This window comes from Dipodomys merriami, unplaced genomic scaffold (assembly GCF_024711535.1).
Source record: "Dipodomys merriami isolate MVZ:Mamm:240054 unplaced genomic scaffold, mDipMer1.0.p SCAF_3, whole genome shotgun sequence".
In the NCBI taxonomy this organism is placed as follows: domain Eukaryota; kingdom Metazoa; phylum Chordata; class Mammalia; order Rodentia; family Heteromyidae; genus Dipodomys; species Dipodomys merriami.
In genome coordinates, this window is record NW_027204492.1 from 103597406 (window position 1) to 103621948 (window position 24543).

A 24543-nucleotide genomic window follows, 5' to 3' on the forward strand; every position below is an offset into this window, starting at 1 on the left:
GACTGGGGTAAGGTGGTATCTCAGGGTTGTCTTTATTTGCATTTCCTTCACCACCAGGGATGATGAACATTTCCTCATGGGTTTCTTTGCCATTTTTATTTCTTCATTTGAGAAGTCCCTCTTTAGTTCCCTTGCCCATTTAGTAATTGGTGTGTTGGGTTTGGGAGGGATTAGTTTCTTGAGTTCCCTGTATATACAGGATGTTAACCCCTTGTCTGATATATTGCTGGTAAATATTTTTTCCCAATTAGTTGGTTGTCTTTCTAGCTTGGTTGCGATAGCTTTATCTGTGCAGAAGCTTTTTATTTTAAGGTAGTCCCATTTGTCGAGTCTCTCTCCAATTTGTTGTGACCCTGGGACTCTGTTCAGGAAGTTCCTTCCTGTGCCTATTAGTTCAAGTGTCTCTCCTACTCTGTCCTGCAGTAGTTTCAGAGATTCAGGTTTAATGTTAAGGTCTTTAATCCATTTTGAGTTGATGTTGGTGCATGGTGATAGGCTGGGGTCCACTTTTAGTTTTCTGCATGTGGCTGCCCAGTTTTCCCAGCACCAGCGGTTGAAGAGGCTGTGTTTCTTCCATTGTATGTCTTTGGCTCCTTTGTCGAATATCAGCTGGCTGTAGGCCTGTGGATTTATTTCTGGATCTTCTATTCTGTTCCATTGGTCTTCGGGTCTGTTTTTGTGCCAGTACCATGCTGTCTTTGTTATTATAGCTCTGTAGTAGAGTTTGAAGTTCGGCATGGATAGCCCTCCCATATTGTCTTTATCCCCTAGAATTGTTTTGGCTATTCTAGGTCTTTTGTTGTTCCATATGAATTTTTGGACTGTTTTCTGTATTTCAGTGATGTACGTCATTGGGATTTTAATAGGAATTGCGTTGAATTTGTATATTAGTTTTGGAAGTATTACCATCTTTACTATATTAAGTCGGCCTATCCAGGAGCATGGGAGGTCTTTCCATTTCCTAGTGTCTTCTGCAATTTCTTTCTTTAACTTTTTATAGTTCTCATTAAATAGTTCTTTTACATCTTTGGTTAGGTTAATTCCTAAATATTTTATTTTTCGGGAGGTTATTGTGAATGGGGTTGCTCCCTTTATTTCCCTCTCTTCCTGTACATTATCAGTGTATAGGAAGGCAACTGATTTTTGTGGGTTTATTTTGTATCCTGCTATTTTGCCAAAGTGATTTATGATTTCTAAGAGTTTGGGGATGGAGTTTTTGGGATCGTGGAGGTATAGTATCATGTCGTCTGCAAAAAGGGATAGTTTAACTTCTTCTTTTCCTATGAGGATCCCTTTAATGTCTTTTTCTTGCCTTATTGCCCTGGCTAAGGGTTCTAGGACTATATTGAAGAGGAGTGGAGACAGTGGGCATCCTTGCCTTGTTCCTGATTTTAGGAGAATTGGTTGTAGCTTTTCCCCATTAAGTATAATATTGGCTATTGGTCTGTCATAAATGGCTTTTATTGTTTTTAGAAATGTTCCTTCTATTCCTATTTTCTCCAGAGCTTTTAGCATGAATGAATGTTGAATTTTGTCAAAGGCCTTTTCTGCATCTGTAGCGATAATCATGTGATTCTTGACCTTGGCTCTGTTGATATGTTGGATTACATTTATTGACTTACGTATGTTAAACCATCCCTGTGTCTCTGGGATGAAGCCTACCTGGTCATAGTGAATTATTTTTTTTATGTGTTTCTGGATTCTGTTAGCTAGAATCTTGTTAAGGATCTTTGCATCTGTGTTCATCAAGGAGATTGGCCTGTAATTCTCCTTTTTGGTTGGGTCTTTGCCTGGTTTGGGGATGAGTGTGATATTGGCTTCGTAGAATGAGTTTGGGATAGCTCCTTCCTTCTCTGTTTCTCTGAAGAGCTTGAGGAGTATGGGTATTAGTTCTTGTTTAAAGGTCTTATAGAATTCTGCTGTGAATCCATCTGGTCCTGGGCTTTTTTTTGTTGGAAGACTTTTGATAGCTTCCTGTATCTCATTATAGGATATTGGCTTATTTAATTGGTTAACTTCTTCTTTGCTCAGTTTGGGCAACTTGTATTTCTCTAAAAATGCATCCATTTCTGCCCGATTTTCTTCCTTTAGAGAGTATAGCTTTTGAAAGTAGTCTGTTAGAATTGTTTGGATATCTTGGGTACGTGTGGTGATGTTTCCCGTGGCATCCCTAATCCTATTAATATGGGTTTCCTCTCTTCTTTTTTTAATTAATCTAGCCAATGGGCCATCAATTTTGTTTATTTTTTCAAAGAACCAGCTTTTTGTTTGGTTTATTTTGGTTATGGTTTTCTGATTTTCTAATTGGTTAATCTCTGCTTTTAATTTGGTTATCTGGCTTCTTCTAGTAGCTTTAGGTTCCATTTTTTCCTGTTTTTCTAGCTGTTTTAATTGCAACGTGAGATTATTTACTTGGTCTGTCTCCATTCTCTTGATGTGGGCACTGAGGGCAATAAATTTGCCCCTCAGGACTGCTTTTGCTGTGTCCCACAAGTTTCTTTGTGAGGTGTTTTCATTTTCATTGAGTTGTAGGAAATGCTTTATTTCTTCTCTGATCTCTTCTGTTATCCAGGCATTGTTAAGGAGTGTGCTGTTCAATTTCCATGTATTGGAGAAATTTCTGCGGTATGCTTTGTTATTGAGAGCTAGCTTGATTCCACTGTGGTCAGATAGGATACAGGGGATTATGTCGATCCCTTTGTATTTGCTTAAGTTCCTTGCATGAACTATGATATGGTCTATTTTGGAGAAAGTTCCATGAGCTGCTGAGAAGAATGTGTACTGTGTTGTTTTAGGGTGAAATACTCGGTAGATGTCAGTTAATTCCGCTTGCAGTATGGCCTCTCTTAATTCGGTAGCTTCTTTGCCAATCCTCTGGTTGGTAGACCTGTCCTTTGGTGAGAGTGGTGTGTTAAAGTCTCCTAGTATTATCGTATTGGGATCTATTTTATTCTGTAAGTTTGAGAGCATTTGTTTGACATATCTGGGTGCACCAATATTTGGGGCATATAAGTTGATGATGGTTATATCCTCCTCTTGGATTGTTCCCTTTATTAATATGTAGTGTCCGTCCTTGTCTTTCTGTACTGATTTTAATGAAAAGTTTATTTTGTCAGATATCAGGATAGCTACACCTGCTTTCTTACTGGGGGCGTTTGATTGGTAGATCCTTTTCCACCCCTTCACTCTGAGTTTGTTTGTATGTTTGGCTGAGAGGTGGGTCTCCTGAAGGCAACAGATGGATGGGTCTTGTTTTCTTATCCAGTCCTCAGTTCGTTTTCTTTTAATTGGTGAATTCAGCCCATTTATATTAAGAGAAAGTATAGAGAGATGCATTGTTGTCCCTGCCATTCCGTTTTCCTAAGTTTTTCTTTTTTCCTTTCCTCCTGTGCTTGCTCAGTTAGACTTTGAGTAATGCCTGTTTGGGGCAGGCCCCAGTTCCTGGCTGCTTTCTTCAGGTTGTGTCCCCCCTCTTAGAATTCTTTGTAATGCTGGCTTAATGTTTATGAATTCATTTAGTTTTTCTTTGCTATTAAAAGTTTTCAGTTCTCCATCAAATGTGAATGCTAGCTTTGCCGGGTAGATCAGTCTGGGTTGGCAGTTATTGGCTCTCAGGGCTCGTATGGTGCTTTCCCAGGCTTTTCTTGCATTCATTGTTTGTGTGGAGAGATCTGCAGTAATTCTTATTTTTTTCCCATTGTAGTATAGCTCCTTCTTCATTTTTGCTGCATGCAGGATTGTTTCCTTATTATTCAGATCTATCATTTTTACTATAATGTGTCTAGAAGTGTTTCTCCTGGGGTCTTGCTTGTTGGGTGTTCGATAAGCTTTTGTGATGTAGTTAAGATGGTCGTTTTTGAGGTGGGGAAAATTTTCATTGATTATCTTGTTAAATAGGTGTTGCATTCCCTTGCTCTGGAATTCCTCACCTTCGTCCACTCCAATTATGCGAAGGTTAAATTTTTTAGCATTATCTGCTTGCTCTTGAATATCCCTTTGGTTTAATTTGAGTAATTTTTCCATATCTGTCACTTTTTGGTCCAGTTGGTGTATTCTGTCTTCTGTATCTGACACTCGACCTTCCATTTCATTCACTCTGTTGACAGTGGCTTCTATTGTGGTTTGCATGGAGGAAATGGATCCCTTTATGGATTCAATGTTGGTTCTCAGAGTACTGATCTCACCTCTCAATGAGGTATGCATTACCTCTAATTTGGCGTTTATCTCACTTCTTATTGAGGTTTGTGCAGCTTCTATTTTTGCATGCATCTCTTGTTTGATACCCTGTATCTCTTTGGATAGTTCATCCTTGTGCTCTTTCAATTTCTGATAAATTTCTCGCTTTATTTCTTGAGTCATTGCCTCCAGCAACCCTTGGAAGTAGCCTTTGTCTTCCATTCCTGCTTTGCTCCCACTGGGGCTCTCCCCTGTGTGGCTGCTGGCTTTTGGGGTGAGCTTGCTGTCCTGGGTGGTAGTAAACCTTGTGATTTTTCTCTGTGATTTTCGCATGGAGGTTCAGGAGACTGCTCTTCAATTTTGTTTTGGTGTGTCTGTCTTTGCTTGGTTGCTGATTCTGTATTGGTAGAGAGAGTCTGTGCCTGATCTGGGTTCTGTTGGGAGCCTATTTCCAGCTGCTATTCTGACTTACTTAGGATTCTCAGCTCTCTGCTGTAGATTGCTGACAGTTCCCGCCTTTGGAAGGGTTGAGCAGCCTAGACTGCTTGTGTTTGCTCCTACGGGTGCTCTTGTGAAGAACAGATGCTCTGGATGCACTCTCCCAAATGCTGGAGTCTGCTATGGGCTCCTGATGTGTTTTTGTTTATTTGTTTTGGGCTGGTTGTGGGCTTGAACTCTAGGTTTGGGTGCTGTCCCTCAGCTTTTTCAGCTCAAGGCTGGCACCCTATCGTTTGAGCCACAGCACCACTTCTGACCCTTTTTGCTTTTGTGATGCTGAGGAATCAGATGCAGGGCCTCATACATCCAAGACTATCACTCTATTGCTGAGCCGCCTTAACAGTCTGAGCTCCTGCTTACTATCAGGTGCTGGCAGCCTGTGTTGCCCAATTCCCAGTCTAGGGTATATGGGTGGAGTTTTGGTGGGGTTTGGGCTTCTCTTGTCCTGGGCCTCCAGGTCTTTTGTTGCCACAGGCGTGCTTCCCGGGGGAGTGTTGTTTCCTGGTTTTCTCCCCTCTGTTGAGGCGTATGCTCAGCTTTTTACTTCAATTGGGAGGAGTTGGTTGTGTTGTTCAGGCGCCGGATCCCCGGGCTTGGTTCCGGCCCCAGCCTGGAGCGCGCTTGTTAGGCCTGTGCTGATGTGTATACCCCCTAGGTTATACAGCCTGGGGGACACAGTTCAAATTTCTTCTACTGTTGGTAGTCTTGACCCAGGGGCGCTGTTCCTGGCTTGGGCATTTAAGCTCCCTTCCAGGGGTGCTCTTGCTCTAGCCTGGCCAGCTGAGTGTGCTCCACGGGCTGGTGGAGCTCTCAAACAGTTCCCAGTTTTAGTGGGTCCTGTGGTCCGGGTGCTGGGGTAGGGAGTCTAGGTCAGGGTCTGGGGATTCCCTCCAGCTCTGGTCTCCCTTGAGGGATACACTTCCCCTGTGGGGTACTCACCCTGGAGCTGGTTGTTTCTGTGTGGTGTAGGTCGTCAGTTGTTGTTGCAATCCGGGCTGGGTTGGGCGGTGGTGGCTCTGTGTGATTCTTTTCTGTCTCTGCCTCTGTCGAAGCTGTTGGGTCAAGAGTGTCCACGCTCAGGCAGCTTCTTCTCGGTACCTCTGGGGCCCAAGTGACCCCGCCGGGTTGTTGCGATCGTGATCGGGCGGGCGGGTGGTCTGCAGACAGGACCCTTTGTCGCACCGAGCCGCTTTGGCGGGATGGAACCTCTCTGCTCGGGTGGAGAGTGCTGGATCGTTGCGATCGCGATCCGGTGGGCCGGGTGGTCTGCCGCAGGTCCTTTTGTCACTCTGCTGATGCCGAGCGGCTTTGGCGGGATGGAGCCTCTCTGCTCGGGTGGAGAGTGAGGGGTGGGGGTGGGATCCTCGTGGAGACTCCCGGCTGGTAGGTTTCTCTGTTCCTGGCGATCTGCTGTTCTGCAAACCAGTACCTGATGTTCTGAAAGTGGCCCCCTGTGTCTCTGCTGTTTCTCTGGGGCTCCCACAGCCCCCGCCGGGCCGGCTGGCCGGCGGCTTGGCGCGCTGCCGCGCGGCCAGTAAAAGTTGGGGGAGGGGTCTTCGCTTTTTTCTGTTTTGAAATTCTTTTCCTCTTTCTTTTTTGTTATTCTCCGCCTCTGGTTTTTCTCTGAGTGTTCGTCTTTTTGTTGTTGTCAGTCTCTTGGGGAGATTAAGCGTTGGAACTCGAACTCTCTTTTTGGTTGGAGAGAGCTGTGGCGTTTCCCTACTGCCCCGTCGCCATCTTGGTCCCCCCTCTCAGAATGGCATTTTTAAAACGTTTTATCAGAGATTTTAGTATAACAAGATAGTATAAGGAGAATAGGAAAAAATGAGAGAAATATTCCCCCACTTCCCCAGGAAATAGGAGTTAAAGGCTCCCAGAATGACCACTTGAGCCACAGCGCCACTTCCTGCTTTTTTCTTTTTGCTTATGTGGTGCTGAGGAATCGAACCCAGGGCCTCAGGCATGCAAGGTAAGCGCTCTATCACTGAGCCACCTTCCCAACCCCTTCATCCTATTTTCTTAAATTTAGAAGACAAATTTGACCTGGTTATTATTTTTTATTTTTTGTCGTGAAAATACTGTACAGAGGGGTTACAATTACATGAGCAAGGTAATGAGTACATTTCTTATCAAGCATTGTTGCCTCCTCCTTTGTTTGACCTGGTTATTACTGCAGTATGTGTGTCTTAAAATTAAACAGTCAGTCCTAAGAATAGTTATTCTGTGCACTGTTTATGAAAAACATGACACTTTGATTAAAAGATACAAAGATAAGCAAAAAAAAAATTCCCAAAAGTCCATGATTCTTGCTGAGAGTGAAATTCATAACGCTTTTTTCTCTGTTCCATTCTTTTTAAAATGTTTTTTTGTAAAAATACTGTACAGAGGGGTTACAGTTACTCGAGTAAGGTAATGAGTACATTTTCTATTGAGCATTGTTACCTCCTCCTTTGTTTTTCCCCTACCATCCCTTCCCTCCCCACCTACTCAACTCCCACCCCCCAACAAGTTGTAAAGTTCATTTTCAACATAGTATCTTGTACATCTATTGTTCCAATGGGTCAAACAGTATCCTTATGTAAGCATTATTTCTCTTCCCCTCCACAAACTCGAAAAATGTATATACAAGGGCACCAGAATCAAATATAGTGGAAAAATGGATTATAATCTTATCCAGGTCTTTAACACACATGCATATCCTTGTGGTCTATCTTCCAGACTTCTGTTTCCTGTGCATAGCATTACATGATGTGTATGGTTTTGCGTTGTCTTTCTATGCAAAATAGCTAAGGTTTATTAGGACAGAGGCCTTGTTTGCTTAACCCTTGCACTTCTACCACCTAAAGCAGCATTTGATATAGCAGGTTTTCTATTTTTATGGAGGAATAGAATGCAGAAACGGTCTGAAAGGTTGCTAAAAGTGATTCAATAGAATCATGAGATTTAAATACTTAATTTTGATTATGAGAGAAAAGTCAGAAAAATGCTAGGGGCCAGTGGCTCACATCCTAGTTACTTAGAAGGCAGAGGTCAGGAGGACTGCAGTTTGAAGCCAGACTACACAAAATCTAATAGTAAATGGGAATGGTGGTATACAAGTGTCATCCCATGTCTCAGATCAGGCAGACCATGGTTCTATGCAAGCCTTAGGCAAAACAATTCATGATATCCTATCTTAACAGAAAATGCTGGGTATGGTGGTAATTTCATTTCAGCTAAGACAGGAAACATATGCACAAATTGTGGTTCAGGCCAGTCTGGGCAAAACATTAGCCCTTATCTCAAAAATGACTAGAGCAAAAAAAGGCTGAAGGTTTGGCTCAAGTAGCAGAGTACCTGCCCAAGCATGAAATCCTGAGTTCAAATTCCAGTACTATCAAAAAAGAACAAAAAGCAAGTTATTACTCAGATTACCATTGCAATCAAATGACACAAATTTAAAAACCAATTGAATGTATTTAGCATAATAACTATTTCCTGAAAACCTCTTATGGAATCACTTATATCTTCTTTAAGTTGATGATTTCATATGTTGAAAAATATATGGCTGTTATTAAATGATAACTATCTCTTCCTGTCCTCACCACTTTCTCCCACAAACCAGTATTCCAGAGATAGAGAGAGGCAGAGGGATGGTTCTTCCCTTGTAAGAGAGAAGGGAGAAAGAGCTCAGAGAAAGTATGCAATGTGGAGACTAAACATGCTGAGTCTTCAACGCCCCTACAAGAATTACCTACTGTGCTATTCATAGCACTTGAAATTTCCTCTGACATTTGTCCAAATCTCTAAGAAAGTGGGTAAAGCTCCAACTTGGTCACTGCTCCTGTATTGAATTTATAAATGAAGAAAATCAAATAAAGAATAATTGTATTTGGTGCACAGCTGAAATCTGTGTACTGCCATACACATTCCATATACTTCCTGGCAGATTTTCTGTAAAAGCAATGAATTTTTAAGTGTCAGGGATTCTCCCTTGCATAGTTCCGTAGGTTTGTAGCAATATTAAGAATTGTAGTGTGTTTTGAGAACTAGTTTGTGAAGAAGGTATTTGTCTACAAGCATATCTAAAAAACTGTCTAAAACCAGAGGAGGAGAACTAATTTGAACTGTTAAGACTCCACTATGATTTTTATTCTTAAAAAAATACATAGGAAGGTATAGTGGTGGCTTACAACTGCAATTCTAGCTACTCAGGAAACCTAGAGGATTGAACTTTTTTTTTTTTTTTTGCCAGTCGTAGGGTTTGAACTCAGCGCCTGTCCATAGTACTCTAGTACTTGAACCATGGCTCCACTTCCAGATTTTGGGTAGTTAATTAGAGATAAGAGTCAAATGGATCAAAGACCTCGAAGACAAAGCATATACCCTGAACACATTATGGCAAGGAATAGGAGAAAGTCTAGGGCTCGTTGGCACAGGCAGAAATTTTCTTAATGAACACCCAGAAACACAACAAATCAAAGAAAGTTGGGACAAATGAGGTTGCATGAAACTGCAGAGCTTCTGCATGGCAAAGGACATAGCTAGCAAGATCAATAAAAAGCCCACGAGAATGTAAACTTGTTCAACCACTTTGGAAAGCAGTATGGAGGTTCCTCAAAAGACTTCACATAGAACTCCCCTATGACCCAGCAATCCCACTTTTGGGCATGTACCCAAATGTTTACAAACAAGACCACACTAAAGCTACCAGCACAACAATGTTTATTGCAGCATTATTTACCATAGCTAAGATATGGAACCAACCCAGATGCCCCTCAGTAGATGAATGGATCAAGAAAATGTAGTATATATACACAATGGAATTCTATGCCTCCATCAAAAAGAATGACATTGCCCCATTTGTTAGGAAATGGAAAAACTTGGAAAAAATTATATTAAGTGAAGTAAGCCAGGCCCAAAGAAACATAGGTCCCATGGTTTCCCTTATTTGCAATATCTAGTATATGTATGAGTCAAGCGGAATAGGTCAGATAATGTGATGTCAGGAAAATGAACGCTTAGATATGTATTTTAATGTTTTTTTCTTTCATGCATGTGTTTCTAACGCATTTATAAGATTATCTCTTTGTTGCTTTGTATGTCCCTCCCCCACAGTATAACCCCTGCTTTCACTATATTTGATGTCAGTATAACTTGAGGAGGAGATGGGGGAAAACAAGTTGTTTAAGGATACAGGCGGACCTGTTGCAACAATGAGAAGTACAAGTTGTCATGTCCAAAACGAGCTTTACAACGTCGGTGTGGGGGGGGGGAAGGGAGGGGAAGGAGAAGGATTGGGATTGGGGGGGAGGGGGGACGCTGGGAAGGGATGTGAAGGGTAAACAAAAGGAGGAGGCTGCAATGCTTGGTAAGAAATGTACGCATTATCCTGCCCATGTAATTGTAACCCCTCTGTACAGTATGTTCACAAATAAAAGTGCTCTTCCCTTAAAAGAAAAAAAAAAGAGAAAGAAGGAAAAAAAAAAGCCCACGGATTGGGAGAAGATCTTCACTAGTCATACAACAGACAAGGGTCTCATATCTAAAATATACTGGAACTCAAAAATTAAATCCCCCAACAAATACTCAAAGAAACAACTGCCCGATTAATAGGTAGCCTAAAGACTTAAAGAGAGACTTCTCTGAAGAAGAAGTAAGAATGGCCAATAGACACATGAAGAAATGCTCAACTTTTCTGGCCATAAAAGAAATGCAAATCAAAACAACATTGAGATACCACCTCACCGAGTTAGAATGGCTATAATCAAGAACTCTAATAACAACAGATGCTGGAGGGGATGTGGACAGAAGGGAACCTTACTGCATTGTTGGTGGGAATGTGAATTTGTTCAACCACTTTGGAAAGTAGTATGGAGTTTCCTCAAAAGACTGCACATAGAGCTCCCCCATGACCCAGCAATCCCACTTTTGGGCATTTACCCAAATGATCACAAACAAGGGTATACTAAAGCTACCAGCACAACTATGTTTATTGCAGCATTATTTACCATAGCTAAGATATGGAAGCAATCCAGATGCCCCTCAGTAGATGAATGGATCAAGAAAATGTGATATATATATGTATACACACACACACACACACACACATACACACACACACACACACACACACACACACACACACACACACACACACACACACACACACACACACACACACACTGGAATTCTATACCTCCATCAGAAAGAATGACATTGCCCATTTGTTGGAAAATGGAAAGGCTTAGAAAAAATTATATTAAGTGAAGCAAGCCAGGCCCAAAGAAACATAGGTCCCATGGTTTCCCTTATCTGCAATAACTAGTATATGTCTACTACGAACAGAAGTCAAAAGCTATGTACATATGACCATATAACCTTATGCTAAACGAAATGAACCCCAAGATAGGGGGTTGCTGTTGCTCATAATATACTATGTGATGTTTTTGTTTCTTTGTATCTTCTTCCCCCATGGTACAACCCCTGATGTCACTGTATTTGATTCCAGCGTCCTGCAACTTGTATATACATTTTTCTTATTTAGGGAGGGGAAGGGAAATTACAAAATGCTGAAATAAGGATACAGGACGACCCATTGTAATAATGAGATATACAAGAGAGTATGTTGAAAATGAACTTTATGTTTACAAACAAGACCACACTAAAGCTACCAGCACAACTATGTTTATTGCAGCATTATTTACCATAGCTAAGATATGGAACCAACCTAGATGCCACTCAGTAGATGAATGGATCAAGAAAATGTGGTATATATACACAATGGAATTCTATGCCTCCATCAGAAAGAATGACATTGCCCCATTTGTTTGGAAATGGAAAAATTTGGAAAAAATTATATTAAGTGAAGTAAGTCAGGCTCAAAGAAACATAGGTCCCATGGTTTCCCTTATTTGCAATATCTAGTATATGTATGAGTCAAGCAGAAAAGGTCAGATAAGGTGATGTTAAGAAAATGAACCCCCAAGATAAATATTCAAATCTTTTTTCTTCCATGCATTTGTTTCTAACGCATTTATAAGATTATTTCTTTGTTGCTTTGTATGTCCCTCCCCCCACAGTATAAGCCCTGCTTTCACTGTATTTGATCTAGGTATAATTTGTGGAGGGGGAGGGGAAAAACAAGTCGTTGAAATAAGGATACATGTTGCAACAATGACAAGTACAAGTTGTTATGTGGAAAACGAACTTTACTACTTTGGTGGGGGAGGAGGACTGGGTAAGGGGTGGGGGGGGAGGCTGGGAAGGGATTGGAAGGGGAAACAAAGGAGGAGGCTACAATGCTTGATAAGAAATGTACTCAATCTTTTTTTATTTTTTTTATTTATTTTATTTTATTTTGTAAACATACTGTACAAAGGGGTTACAATTACATGGGCAGGACAATGCATACATTTCTTACCAAGCACCAACATTGTAAAGCTCGTTTTCGACAGGACAACTTGTACTTCTCATTGTTGCAACAGGTCCACCTGAATCCTTAAACGACTTGTTTTTTCCCCATCTCCTCCACAAGTTATACAGACATCAAATATAGTGAAGGCAGGGGTTATACTGTGGGGAAGGGACATACAAAGCAACAAAGAGATAATCTTATAAATGCATTAGAAACACATGCATGAAAGAAAAAAACATTAAAATACATATCTAAGGGTTAATTTTCCTAACATCACATTATCTGACCTATTCCACTTGACTCATACATATACTAGATATTGCAAATAAGGGAAACCATGGGACCTATGTTTCTTTGGGCCTGGCTTACTTCACTTAATATAGTTTTTTCCAAGTTTTTCCATTTCTTAACAAATGGGGCAATGTCATTCTTTCTGATTGAGGCATAGAATTCCATTGTGTATATATACCACATTTTCTTGATCCATTCATCTACTGAGGGGCATATGGGTGGGTTCCATATCTTAGCTATGGTAAATAATGCTGCAATAAACATAGTTGTGCTGGTAGCTTTAGTGTGGTCTTGTTTGTAAACATTTGGATAAATGCCTAAAAGTGGGATTGCTGGGTCATAGGGGAGATCTATGTGAAGTCTTTTGAAGAACCTCCATACTGCTTTCCAAAGTGGTTGAACAAGTTTACATTCCTACCAACAATGAAGTAAGGTTCCCTTCTGTCCACATCCCCTCCAGCATCTGTTGTTGTTAGAGTTCTTGATTTTTGCCATTCTAACTGGAGTGAGGTGGTATCTTAATGTTGTTTTGATTTGCATTTCTTTTATGGCTAGGGATGTTGAACATTTCTTCATGTGTCTATTGGCCATTCTTATTTCTTCTTCAGAGAAGTTTCTCTTTAAGTCTTTAGCCCACTTATTTATTGGGCAGTTGTTTCTTTGAGGATTTGTTGTTGGGGGATTTAATTTTTTGAGTTCCAAGTATATTTTAGATATGAGACCCTTGTCTGTTGTATGGCTAGTGAAGATCTTCTCCCAATCTGTGGGCTTTCTATTGATCTTGCTAGCTATGTCCTTTGCCATGCAGAAGCTCTGCAACTTTATGCAATCCCATTTGTCCAACCTTTCTTTGATTTGTTGTGTTTCCGGGTCTCTATTCAGAAAATTTCTGCCTGAGCCAAGGTGAGCTAGGGTTTCTCCTATCCCATCCTGTAATGTTTTCAGAGTGTCTGCTTTGACTTCGAGGTCTTTGATCCATTTGGAGTTGATTCTGGTGCAGGGTGATATATAAGGATCTAGCTTTAGTTTTCTACAAGTAGTTAACCAATTTTGCCAGCACCATTTACTGATGAGGCTGTCTTTCTTCCATTCTATTGTTTTAGCTCCCTTATCAAAGATTAGATGGCTATAGGTCTGTAGGTTCATTTCTGGGTTTTTAATTCTAATCCATTGGTCCTGAGGTCTGTTCTTATGCCAATACCGAGCTGTTTTGATTACTATGGCTTTATAGTAGAGTGTACTCATTATCTTGTCCATGTAATTGTAACCCCTCTGTACAGTATTTTCACAATAAAAACTAAATTCTAAAAAAATGAAAAAAAATGAACTTTACAACTTTGGCGGAGGTGGGGAGGGAAAAGATATTTGGGGAAAAACAAAGGAGGGTATAACAATGTTCAATATGACCTGGACTCATTACCTTACTAATGTAACTGTAACCCCTCTGTATAGTATCTTTACAATAATACATATTATGTTATATATACTATGTATAATATAATAAAATATAATATATAATATAATAATATATAATATAATATGTTATATATACTATGTATATAATATATATATGTATAGAGAGAGAGAGAGAGGAGAAAAAATACTTTCTTGACTGGGCTGAATTTGAATCATAATTTTTTTAGATCTCAGCCTCCTAAGTAGGTAGGAATACAGGCATGAGCCATGACATTCATCAAGATTTGATTTTTAGCCATTCCAGACAGGAAATTCCATGAAAGTCTTATTTCCAATCAAGCAGCAAAATACTAGACAGGAGGCATGGCTCAAATGCCACTCTGATGCCAGCTTTGAGCAAGAAAAGTAAGCCAAAGACCCTAAGTTCAATCTTGTTACTGGCACCATTAAAAAGAAAAAGAAAAAAAATTATATGCATATGTTTTTCCTTAACGTTTTATTTAAGAAACTCGGCCAGAGTACATAAGAAGAAAGGTAGACAGTGTTTTGGATATATGTGTGTGCGTATATCTATATCTATCTATATCTATCTATATATATATATACATATATCTTCTATCTAATTTTATCTTGTGCACTTTTATAACCTTGACTGCCTTACATTCTACATGTATTTTTTCTAATACTTTGGTAAGAAAAAATAAGTTTCTCATTTCTTCAAGATACATATGCTTCTGATAAACTCTGCCCAAACAATGCAAAATAATCCCCCCCAATCAAATATTTGCATTTGTTTGTAAGAGAAACTGATGCCACACTTTTTCTCATCCCTTCATTCAGAGCCACATTTCTACAAATGTTATTATCATTTTCTTTTAAAATTCAGCTTTGTTTAGACATAATTTTCACATCATATAAATTTATGCATTGTGTCAATTCAATTTTTAAGTGGTTTTGTAAACGTGTGCAGCCTGCATCACAATTCAGGAAGACTCATTCCAGCTTCTCATTCCCCTGAGCCTGTATGTACAAATTATGTTTTACAAGTTGTTTTTAAGGGTCATTGTCTTCACTTGTTCACCTCTTTGTGAAAATGAACTTTTATTACATGAAACTCCTGATATTTTGGGGCTCTTTTGCCTATTTTTATTTGAAATCACTAACTAAAGTTGTTTAGATGGATTTTCTCATTTTAAACAAATGGGTAATCATATTACCTGGAAGTCTTGCGGATGTGTCTGTCTCTTTCATTAATGATTACTGAAAGAGAAGAATAAAGCTTTCCTGATTTTCCCATTGAATACTATAGATTTTTTTCACTTTTTAAAAACCAATGAATCAATGTATCTTGTTTGTTATAAAAAATATCAGATTGCTTGCTTTAATTCCAAATATTTGGAAAGCAGAAATTGGAAAGGGCAAGGTTCAAAACTAGCCTTGGCAAAAAGTTAGACCACATATTAACTAATAAGTTTTAGTGTGATACCTGTAATCTTAGCTGCTCTGGAGGCATAGACAGGAGGGTTGCAGTTTGAGGCTAACTGTACCCCACCAATAAAAAGACCCTATCAGAAAAGTAACTGAAATAAAGAAAGAACCAGAGTAACAAGAAAAAGAACATAAGGGGATAATAAAGCATAGAAAATAAAAGTTGAGAAAAGTTTCAAAATATGATTTTAATGTTTATATAGTATGTAAGGTGGGAAGAAATTGGGATTGTCTTAGGTTGTTAATGGGAGTTAAACATATGCACCTATTATAGGGATAACCAGTTTTAATCTTTTAATAATTTGTCTAGCCATGCTATTTCTGGATATTTACCTGAAAATACCAAGTTCTCAGAAACCCATTTGAAGTACAGCCTAGTATTAAAGGTAAAATTCGGGGCTTAGAACCTGGCTCAGTGGTAGAGTGGTTGCCTTGCATGCATGAGGCCCTGGGTTCGATTCCTCAGCACCACATAAGCAGAAAAAGCCAGAAGTGGTGCTGTGGCTCAAATGGTAGAGCGCTAGCCTTGAGCTGGAGAGCTGAGGGACAGCGCCCAGGCCCAGAGTTCAAACCCCATGACCAACCAAAAAAAAAAGATAAGGTAAAATTCTACATGTACTCCTGTACATCATGGATTGTGATGGATTGTGAATAAAGGTATGTACGTCAGAGGCAGGGTATTCCCTTTTCATAAGGCTTAATATATACTTTGTGGTTTGTACAATGAAAAGTTTTTATGTCTTTTACAGATAGGGAAGATTCAGCAAAGAGATGGAAAAATAATTATTGAGGTGTGTGTGGGGGTGGTACACACCCCCACCCTACCCTCTACCTATATATATATATATATATATATATATATATATATATATATATATATATATATATATATATATATGTATATATATATGAACCTTTCTTTTGCAAATAATAAAAACTAATAAACATCTCTTTTTAAAATTTTATGACTTTAAATTTTTATGAAAAAATTCAAATAATTTTCTATTTTTGTAAGTATCTACCAACAAGTAGTTTGTTTATAACCTAGTCTGATAATTAAGGACTGGGAGAAATTGCTTCTTATGTGCTGTGTGGCCATTATTGGAATAATTTGTTGTAATATTTCTAGGAAAGTTATTGAAGTAAAAAATTTAATAATTTGAAATTCAATTTTCATTAATTATGTGGGGGAAATCCAAATCTATAATTAGGCCAGAGGGAATATTTGAAATGAAGATTCAATATTTTCTATTTATTGTAAAATCACTCAGAAATAGTAATTATATTTAATGATGCTAGATTCTCTTTGAGTATTTGTATTTAGATATTATGCACATTTTTTCATTATTTAGAGAATACTTTATTAGTTTCTGTAATCAAACTCATGTACATAAGACCTTACATATTTAATACAGTGCATTTACCCCTGTACAAATGGAAAAAATTAATTTTAACGTTTCTAGACCAATATAGCTATTAATTTCTGTACAATGCCAACACAACACGGTAAACTGGCGTACTTTTTCCAAAGTTGACAGCACAGCTAAAGTTTCCAAAAATTCAAATTATATATATATATATATATATATATTTATATAAAAGACCAATAATAGAAGTATGATATGCATTAATAGTAGCAACAGCTTTTCCAGGTTCTGCAGTCATCTGAACAAAATTAGACATCCAGCACATCCATTAATAAAAAGAAAAAAAAGATAAAAAACAAAACCCCAGAAAAATGCGAAGTTCTGTTACTGCACATTTTAATTATTAGTAAATGATCTTATTTTTAAAATAATAGCTCAGAAAGTGAGTGTGTTTGTGATATCTTTTTTTTTTTTTTTTTTGGCCAAGAAACTGAATAAGACGATCTGGATCTTTTTTATGTCTTCTGTAATAAAAGCATGTATGGCTATTTATTCCAGAAAACCATGACTTATAGACAAAGACCTTCTTTCACATGACTTGAAGCTCATCAACTAAGGCCTGTCAGTCTCCCAAATATAAGCTAGAACTTTGCCCAAAAACCCAGCATGTTTCCTAACTTACAAATATTGTGGCTTTAAGAATTTCAATTATTTTGCATTATTTTCTTTAAATATCTTCAAATATGTTCTTTCGCTCAAGGTGAGCTCTCTACACTTGACTCACCGGCCTTTGAGAGTAGTTTATTGGAGGTAAGAGTCTTGTGAAGTTTCCTGCTAGGGTTGGCTTTCAACTGTGATCCTAAGATCTCAGCCTCCTGAGTAGTTAGGATGACAGGCAGGAGTCACTGATCCCTGGCTCGAGGTATTTAAGAATGAAGGAACCTCAGGGCAAATGCTAGGAGATTAAGTATCTCTCCCTTTCTTTATGGGTATCTAATATACAAAATTCAAATCCTCCAGAACTTTTTTCGTGGCCTCAACTCGGCTTGGCCACTGTCCCTCAGCTCAAGGCTAGCGCTTACCACAGCGCCACTTCTGGCTTTTTGTGCTTATGTGGTGCTGAGGAATTGAACCCAGGACCTACATGCATACAAGGCAATCACTCTACCACTGAGCCACCTTCCCAGCCCCCACCCCTAGAACTTTTAAACATGAGGTAACTAGACTCAACCATGGCAAAGAATTTCATAGGAGCCGAATAGGTTGAACTTTTAGCAAGGATAAAGCAAAAATATGTATAATTTCTTAGCTTGTTCCTATTTATTTTATTCTTTTTTTAAAATTTAATTTTATTTTATTTGTGAACATACAATTACATGGGCAGGATAATGCGTACATTTCTTACCAAGCATTGCAGCCTCCTCCTTTGTTTACCCTTCACATCCCTTCCCAGCCTCCCCCCTCCCCCCCAATCCCAATCCTTCTCCTTCCCCCCCTTCTCCCCCCCCCCCACCGACGTTGTAAAGCTCGTTTTGGACATGACAACTTGTACTTCTCATTGTTGCAACAGGTCCATCTGTATCCTTAAACAAGTGGTTTTTCCCCATCTCCTCCACAAGTTATTTATTTTATTCTTTTGCACTTAATGTGAGGGATTGTACTCTTTAGATTTAATAACTTCTTATACTTACCTTTCCTTGTATTTTTATTCCTGGATTCCAACAGTCTTCTTCATATAGAAGACTACAAACTGAGGAAAACCAACAAATGAAGGTCTTGATTTAGTTGTCTCAAAAACATTCCTAATTTTCTCAAAAATGTTCCTAATTTTCTTCTGGGCACACTGAAGACTGATGCTAACCCATTTTTTTTCCCTCAGGTTCTCACTCAAAGTAACATGGAAGGATTACTCCTATATATTTTGGATCATGACCAGGAAATCCATTAAGTTTGTAAGTATTTTCCTCATTTTAAAAAGAGAATTAGAGTAAATAATGAGAAATTTATTTTCTTTTTTAAATCCAAATTTATTTTAAAATTAGCACACATTAATAGGACAAACAGGTTTTATTATGATAATTCCATAGATGGGTAAAATTTGCTTTAAATAAGGTCTCTCAGTTTTCTGATTTCCTAATTTTTCAAACAATGTTTGATGATTTTCACTATGCTATCATAAAACTTTAAAAGCCATATATCAGGTATTCATAAATTGTTAGTATATTGAGTTGTTTTTTTTGGCGCGGGGGGGGGGGGGGGGTGTCGGCCATGGGGTTGGAATCTGGGCCTGGGTGCTGCCCTTCAGCTCTTCAGCTCAAGGCTAGTGCTCTACCACTTGAGCCACAGCACCACTTCCGGTGTTCTAAGTGGTGCATTGGAGATAAGATTCTCATGGAGTTTCCTGCCCGGGCTGGCTTTGAACCATGATCCTCAGATCTCAGCCTCCTGAGTAGCTAGGATTACAGGCGTGAGCCATGGATGCCCAGCTTATATTGAAATATTTTAATGGAAGGAGAATTTCAAGAACCAAAGGAGGGCAGTTGCAAGAAAAATGTGAAATTCCATAATTTAATGTGGTGGTACTGATTATACAAAACTAAAAATCTCCAAAATCTCAATGATCGTTCACTAAAACTTAAGAAATCTTCTGTCATGTTAATTATTCTGTGGAACAGAGGAAAGGATTTAATGATGTCACAGCAAACTTGTAAACACTTATGACATGGGCCATGAAGTTACTAGTAAAATGTGGATAGGAAAAATTGTGCAAATTTTACCTCAAATTATAATTTTCCTGGAAGATATGTAGATTGCTCATGGTGTACAAGTGTGAGTAAAGTAACACTGAAAGACAAGACAAACCGCATCCTATGTGCAAGAAAGATTGCTGCAAATGTTGGAAACTTATCTGCATATTCGTTATGACCAGATGGAGTTAACATACATGTGTGTACACACATACTAAAAAATTAAACAAACACACTATATTGATATTTCATCTCACTACAGTCAGAATGGTATTTGTCTTTAGCTTGCATGCTCAGCTCCTACTCTACCACATGCACCATGCCTCCAGCTCTGCTTTTTGCTATTTTGGAAATAAAATCTCATAGGCTTTTCATCCTGGGCTCTCCTCAAGCTGTGATTTTCTGAATCTCAGTCTCCTGTGTAACTAGGATCATAGGAGTAAGCCACCATGGCTGACTTAGTGTAATTTTTATTTGCATTTCCTTTATAACTAAGGATAGTTTACATTTCTTCATGCTTTTATTAGCCATTTGCACTTTTTTGAGAATTGTGTGTTAAGCTAATTTGACATTTATTATCTTGTCCTTTCAGTATTTAATGTTTAATAAACTGGATATTAACCCTTTATTTAATTAATATCTGATAAAGATCTTCTCTCTTATTGATTCTTTTGATTTGTGTAATTGTTTCCTTTACAGAAACTTTGTAATTTGATGCAATTCCATTTATCAATTTTTTCTATTATTTCCTGGAAGATTGGAATCCTAATCAAGAAGGCATTACCTATTTTTATATTTTACCCATAATCATTGCAACAATGAGATGTACAGACGTTATGTCGAAAAATGAACTTTACAACTTTGGCTGGGGGGGCGCGGTGAGGAATGGGGAAGTGGGGCGGGGGGCGGGGGGCGGAGGGAAGATGGGAATGGATGGGAAGGGGAAATAAAGGAGGAGGCAACAATGCTTGATAAGAAATATACTCATTACCTTGCTCATGTAATTGTAACCCCTCTGTATGGTATTTTCACAAGAAAAAAAAAGAAAAAGAAAAAAATCATAATAACAATAATAATGGAACAGAAACCACTGAGTTATATTACTATATGTAGATTGTATGTCAATAAAGTTGTTTTAAAATGAAAAAAAGAAATTATCAATATTTAAGGAGATAATAGTTTAATCTGATTTAAACACTATGCAATGTACTACATATAACATTATAACAATAATATATAACATGTGTCAAATATTGCATGTTACATTATGTTACATTAATTAGTACAGCTTGTTTATATGTTCCAGTTAAAAAATAAGTGATAAAAATTAATGACATCCTTCTATCTTCTTCTTTCTGAAGAAAAATGCTCTATTATAGCTTTGTTCCCAGCAGTATAAATGTAACTGGAAATGTGGTAAGAATTTGCATTCTGACTTTGCCTGTAGTTACCCTTTGGGTATCCATTATTCTGCCTATCACAATGAATGAAAGAGTTCAAACACAACTTAAGATACACTATGTAATTCCATGCATATGAAGTTCAAGAACAAACATAATCTGTAAATCTAGAGTAACAATTATTCTAAAAACAGAAACTATGATAAGTGAGAAAATTTTCTTGATTGACAGAAATTTCAGTGGTCTCATACTTATTTTGGTTAAATGTGAAATTCAGATGTATATATTTTCAATTTGTGATTATATGCAATTATCCTAATTATTATATAAAACTCGTTAAGAACAAAAATAGCGCATGCCAACATCATTACCATTCAACATTACTGAGGAGATCACAGCAAATATAGGAAGCAGTGAAGGAAAATAGGCTGTATAATTATTGAAAAGGATAAAATAAAAATAATTGATTGCAAAGATATGCTAGAACACATAGATAATTTGAGAATCAATAGCAAACAAATAAATAGCATACAAATACTTACAAAAGTTCCCATGTAATTCCTGGGTTAAAACATTAGAACAATTGCTTTATTGTCTTTGCCATTCAACTGGCTGTTAACATAATGTTCTAATGTACCTTCTGATTTCTGTGGAGAAATTCACCATGGTTCTCTGCAGAGGTTTTCTTTCCTGATAACTCCAGATGTGAGCACTTTCTATGCACATACATATACATAATCAACAGGAGATTTATAAGTGTTTTGTGGGAAGTTCTAAATTCCCGATTGAAATCTCAAATGAAGTTGACTTGACAGTCCATGTGGATGTCTGATAATGTTGGTTATCTAAAGCCTCCTGTGGAGTGGAAATTTAATGTATATTTTATCAATTTTCAAGTTACATTTGCATTATAAATACAAAGTCATAAAATGTTGTCCAAGGGAGATTCTTTTAGCTAGGAGTTCTTTTTATTTTTTACCATAATAGAATTTGAATGCAAGTGCTTGTTCTTGTTAGTCAAGTGTTCAACTACTTGAGCCATGCTTTTAACGATTTTTTTAGATAGAATCTTGTATTTTTCCTCAGAAAATGTAAACCATAATCTCATAAAGCTCCTTCATAACTAGATGGACAGGTGTGTACCACCAAGCCTGGTTTTGTTGTTGTTGAAATGAAGTCTCATTGAAGTTTTGCACAAATTGTCCTCAAATGGTGATCCTCTCATTCTTGACCTCCTGAGTAGCTGATATTACAGCCCTAAGACAATGTTCTTGATTTAGGATTTCATTTTGTAAATTCCTAAATTTCTTGAGAAATGTACATTTCCCTGAAACATTTTTTCCTACTTTCTGAGAAAATTAAGTCCAATTTGTCTCTGTTCGAAATTACAAAATTTCCTCTTACTAGGAGTCTGAACTGATACACTTACCTCATATTTTATTGGACACAACTTAAGCAGTAACACCAGTCTCCTCCACCTTTATTTTCTTTCCACTAGACCTGTCAATTTCACTTGCCTCTGAATTCATATTCTGTAGCCAGATCCTAGGAAGCCACTTCTCCATTGGTGTCTAGATCCTGTATCTCTCTTAAGGTCTTGAATCCCGAATCATTAGTTTCTCTCTCATACCTAGATATTTTTTCTCAGTATATGTTCCCCAATATCTTTCATCTTATAAACAATGTGTAACAAGCTCCTTTAGTTATACATTTGGTTCTCTCTTTATTCTTTTCTTCTATATAGCAAAATCTGCCTACACACAATTTTTATGTACCAAAGACAATGTCTCAGGCTTATCATACCAGCTACTCAGGAGTTTGAGATTGGGGAGGATTACCATTCAAGAATTGTAGTCCACTTCCAAAGATTTTGATAACATTACACTCTGCTAAGGTGGGTAGGTTCTGTGTTAAATATATAGTTTAAAGAAACAATCAATTTATGAATTTTTTAGACAGTTCCTAAGTAATTTACAATTTAGTTTGGTGATATATCTCACTTTAAGAATTTTTTTCTGTTTGGAGTTTAGTAAATGTCCTTTAAATTTTTCATCTTGGTTTCATTTTATAGTGTTTATTGGGCTGTTATTAGAAGTAGCTTAGCAGAAGCACACCATTGAACAAAATAGTCAGATAATGATATAGGAAGGAACATTTTCAAAAGGTCACAAATAATGAAAATTATTATGCATGACTCACAAAATAAGTAGAGACTTCAAAATCTATGGAAACTGCATTATTTTTACTTATATGATAAACATTATATGAGTTATTATAGCTATTATCGTTAAATTTTTTCCCATGGACTTTTTGACATTTAACAATGTTGTTGCTTTGAAATAATTTTTGATTTATAAAAATGTACCCATACTCTTTTCAGTCTTCCCTAATGTTACATCTTCTCTTACCTTGTTATATTTGTTAAAACTAAGAAACCAGTATTGCTTTGTTACTATTAACTAAGTTACAGACTTTATTCAGACATTTTGCCACCTTGTTCACTAATGACCTTTTTCTGGTTCAGGATCCTAATCAGATACAGCATTGCATTTCATCATTATGTTTCCCTAGACTAATCAGGTCTGTGGTAGTTCTCTGCCATTTCTTGTTTTCTGTGACCTTGAAAGTGTTGAAGCATAATTCAGGTGTTGTGTAAAATGTTCCTCAATTTGGTCTTGTCTGATATATTCTTTTTTTTTTAATTATGGATAGACTTGGGTTATATCAGGATTGGAAATGAATAAGTATACGATGAATACCCTTACCCTTGTATCTTATTGGAGGAATATAATACCAACATAACCTACATTACTTGGTAAAGTAGTATTTTTGTTATAGTCATTTATTATAAATGACTACTATCTCTTCTTGTTACATTAACTGTTTGGATGCAAGACACTAAATCCAGTCCATATTCAAAGAAAGAAGGGAATGAAACTAACCTACTATTCTTTGAGGAAATTTAAACCTCTTCTTCAATTTATTTAATTATTCATTTATATCAATGTAGGCATATGACTATTTATTTTGTAACTTGAGTTGTACTCTAATATACATTATTTTATGATGATTTAACCTTTGACTACTGGAAATTGTTTAAGTTGGATCATAGGCAACCAAAATTTGTTGACATTCTCTTATCCTTTTCGTTTATAAGAACTTTGCTATTTTGTCACTACATAATGTTCTAGGGTCATCCTTATATTCCCCGTAATAGCCCTAGATTCGGTCATTTTTCCAAGGATTCCAGTTTTTTTTTTTTTTTTTTTTTTTTTTTTTTTTTTTTTTTTTTTTTTTTTTTGTTACAGAATGGCAGCAGAAATCATGATCTTGGCTGGATGCTGATGGCTGAAGCCTGTAGTCCTAACTATTTGGGAGGTTGAAATCCAGGATTTGAAGCCAGTCTGAGCAGAAAAGTCAAGACACTATCTCCAAAATCATTAGAAAACAACTGGATGCATGTTCAAATGGTAAAGTACCAGCCATGTTAGCAAGCATGAGGCCTTGCCTTCAAACACCAGCATTGGCAAAAAAGAGAAAGGAAGGAAGAAATTAAGGTCTGGTTGCTAGGCATGTATTCTCTTTGCTAAGAAGCCATCTCTGACCCAGGACATCTCAATAGAGAGAGTTATGAAATATAGACACTTTATTTCTGTGTTTCTATAATATATTAAGCTAATCAAGAGTTCATACTGATAATTCTAATTATAATCTAGAACCATAGAGTTCATCTAACCTGCCATTGTTGCTTCCCAATACTTTCC

At 37.5% G+C, this 24543-nt stretch overlaps 1 long non-coding RNA gene across 1 annotated transcript in view; it reads left to right on the forward strand.

Moving 5' to 3' along the window:
* LOC138839695 (uncharacterized) overlaps positions 1-18568 on the forward strand; it is a 44314-nt gene extending 25746 nt beyond the window's left edge. Inside the window, exon 3 of the long non-coding RNA XR_011376013.1 lies at positions 18512-18568. This is a non-coding gene — a long non-coding RNA (uncharacterized lncRNA). The remainder of the gene's footprint in view (positions 1-18511) is intronic.
* The last annotated feature ends 5975 nt before the right edge of the window (positions 18569-24543 follow it).